The following is a 3,882-nucleotide window of genomic DNA, read 5'->3' on the forward strand; positions in this document are numbered from 1 at the left end:
TTGGACCATGGACACAAACAATCGATTTCGGGATCCCACTGTGGACGCGCTAAACCGATTTTATTAGATCTGTTTTGTAATATCGATTTAAGCTAATTCGAAATAATCGTGCAGTGTAGACGTACCCTCAGACACCCAGCTCCCAATGGGACCTAACCCCCAAATAAATCTGTTTTATTCTGTATAAAGCTTAATAGGGTAAATGTATAAATTGTCCACTTTCTATATCACTGATAGAGAGATATGCACAGCTGTTCCCCCACACACACACACACCAGGTATTAATCACTTACTCTGGGTTTATTAATAAACAAAAGTGATTTTATTAAGTATAAAAAGTAAGATTTAAGTGGTTTCAAGTAATAACAGACAGAACAAAGTAAGTCACCAAGCAAAATAAAGCAAAATCACACAACTCTAAGCCTAATACATTAAGAAATTGATTACAGGTAATATCTCACCCTTAAAGATGTTCCAATAAGCTTCTTTCACAGACTAGACTTCTTCCTAGTCTGGGCCAAATCCTTTACCCTGATACAGTCTTTGTTAGTTCCAGAAGACATCTCAGATGACAAGGAGGGGTTTTCTCATCACTGGCAGCCCCCTTTGTCCTGCTCCACCACCTTTTATAGCTTTGGCACAAGACAGGAGTTTTGGGACTAAAAATAACATTTTGGAATATGATAGGATAACAATGACAGGTAAGAGCTATATTACCTGTGTTTACATTGCAGAGTATTGTAAAAGTATACCCATCTGTTGCATTTCACTTTGAGCATATTTGCTAAATAAAATCAAGTTAATTTCTGATGCTGAAGACTTTGCTCCAATATATGGAAGGATTTTATGACAAAAGTTCTGTAACATTAAAGAGCGGCACCAGCCTCTACTTCTCTGAAGTCATCAAGTCAAGACCCCTTGCCTGAGGCAGGAGCAATTGTAGACCATCCCTGACAGGTATTTGTCCAACATGTTCTTAGAAATGTCCAGTGAGTGGGATTCTACAATCTCCCTTGGAAACCTGTTCCAGAGATTAACTACCTTTATAGTTAGAAAATTTGCACTAATATCTAACCTAAATCTACCTTGCCCATTCCTTCTTCTCCTAATTTCAGAGTACATGAAGAACAACTGGTCACAATCATACTTATAACTGCCCTTAGCATATTTGAAAACTGTTATCAGGTCCCCCATCAGTCTTCTTCTCTCAAGGGTAAATCTGCCCAGTTTTTTCAACCTTTCCTGGTAGGTCAGGTTTTCTAAGCATTTTATCATTTTTATTGCTCTCCTCTGGACTCTACAGTTTATCCACATCTTTCCTAAAGTGTGTTGCCCAGAATTAGGCCTGGTCTACACTACAAGGGGTGGGGGAGGATCAACCTAAGTTATGCAACTTCAGCTACAAGAATAGCATAAGATGAAGTTGACGTATCTTAGTTTGACTTACCTCACGTCCTCATGGCGCGGGATCGATTGTAGCAGCGCCCCCATCAACTTCGCTTCCACCTCTCGCCAAACTGGAGTACAGCAGTCAATGAGAAAGCGATCAGGGATTGATTTATCGCGTCTACACTATACGTGATAAATCGATTCCCGATAGATCAATTGCTACCTCCCGATCCAGCGGGTAGTGGAGATTTGGCCTTAGACACAATAGTTCAGCTGAAGCTTTAACAGTGCCAAGTAGAGCAGGACAATTACCTCCCATCTCTTACTTCAACCCTCCTGTTAATACACCCCAGATTGATGTTAGCATTTTTTTGCAACACAGTGTTGACTCATATTCAGTTTGTGATCCACTATAACCCCGAGATCCTTTTCAGCAGCACTACCACCAGACACTTATTCCCTAGTTTATATTGTACATTTGATTTTTCATTCCTAAGTGTATTATTTTGCATTTGTCTTTATTGAATTTCATCTTGTTAATGTCAGACCAATTCTCCAATTTGTTAATTGGTTAATTTGAATTCTATTCCTGTCCTCCAAAGTGGTTGCAAACCCTCACAGATTAGTGTCATCGGCCAATTTTATAAGTGTACTCTCCACTCCATTATCCAAATCATTACTGGATAGTACCAGACCGAGGACTGACCCCCATGGGACCTCACTAGCTATGTCCTCTCAGTTTAACAGTGAACCTCTGATAACTTTTCTTTGAGTATGGTCTTGCAATCAGTTTTGTACCCACCTTATAGTCATTTCATCTAGACCATATTTCCTAGTTTGCTTATGAGAACGTCGTGTGGGACTGTCTGAAGCCTTACTAAAATCAAGTTCTATCATGTCTCTTGCTTCCCCCTTCCACTAGGGTAGAAACTCATAAAACTGGTTGGCTTGGCATTTTCTGACCAAAAAAAACCTGTTTTCACTGAAATTTTCTGATTAGCTCTAAATTTAGGCCACATAGGAATGACACAGCTATCAACATCGCTCAGCACCAAGAATGAAAGAATGGGCAGTTTAGACACCTCAGAGCTGCTCACCACAGGAGCTTTACAATCCCTTAGTGCCTAGTACTTTAGGTGATGAAGCCACAGTGCACTAGCTCATTGTGCATTAATGGTAAAACTCCCTTGGACTTACATTTCTGAAAAGTAAATTTTTAACACTGTTAAAATAAAAACTGTGCCGCACACCTGGCTATGGCTTGGCTAGTGTTTCATCAAAATACCCATGGGAAAGAAGGCAAACTGAGGAACAGTGAGCAAAAGGGCTTGCTCAAAGCCAGGGGGCAGCTGTCTCCTAGAGTGCAGCCTAAACCACAAGTCCTCAATGCTTTCCAGGCAAAGGGTTTTGCCTTCTGTAGCTGAGGGACTGTTCCCACTCCCTTTGGTGTTAATGGCAAAACTCCCTATGCCTTCAATGAAGAGCAAGACCAGATGTATATTTTGCCCTAATAAAAGCGGGGAGTTGGGAAGACACCTCTGGGGCTCTCTCTTTCAGTGGGATGAGCTTTACCATATTTTGTTTAGCTGAATCTTGAATTTCCCAGAAGTTTTGCCCAATAAGGTCAGATCACCAGGACTGAGCCAAGCTCTCAGATACAAGGAATTTCATTGCACAGGAACTAATGGCACATGCATTTCGGCACACCCAGAATTAACACTGTAGCCTCAGGAGTTCATGGAGTTCCTGACCCAGCAAGCACTTGGAGGATTTTCACAGGATTCAAAGGTAACCAGGAATGAATGCTTGGGGTCAGCCATACTGCACACAGCAAGAATATACAAGCTCTCTTTCAATGTAACAGTTTTAGAAAGATATGAAGAGAAGTTGAGGGTAATACCTTGAGATATGGCCCTCTCCAGGTTCACACAATGCTGTGAGAGGAAGCACTTCTGAGGTTTTTGCATTAGTGAGAACATGAGCAGATGTGACCACAATAACTTATTTACCAGACAGAGTGACTAACTCCATTTCTCATAAACAGCAAGAAATAGAAAGAAATGGAACTGAAAGATAAGTAACACTACTGAGGAGAGGGGAGAGAGAGAGAGGAGATTGGGTGAGTCTGGTAACAGAGAAGATTAAGATTTAAGATATAAGTTAAGCTTTTATTTTCAATGGAAACATTATTTTTAGCTCCTGTATGACAGTAAGAAAGCCAAGCAATAGGCTGTGAGCACAGTGTGGCCTTGGAAGAAGCTAGAGAGAGATCTTTAGGATCTGTTGTCTAAAAATGCTTGGAACTGTAAGCTCAGATACTACTCCTTTTGTTCTTGGTTCCTTCAATTTTTACTTCCAACTGGAACATCTCCAGGGCCCACATTTTGACTAGCTGCTAGGGTCAAGAGGGGGCAACAATAAGTACCCACAATTTCCCTCATCTCAAGTACAATAATCTCTTCTTATGAAGAAAGTTGCTAATGGCTTTCCAAA

The sequence above is a fragment of the Chelonoidis abingdonii genome, chromosome 4 (assembly GCF_003597395.2).
Source record: "Chelonoidis abingdonii isolate Lonesome George chromosome 4, CheloAbing_2.0, whole genome shotgun sequence".
NCBI lineage: Eukaryota > Metazoa > Chordata > Testudines > Testudinidae > Chelonoidis > Chelonoidis abingdonii.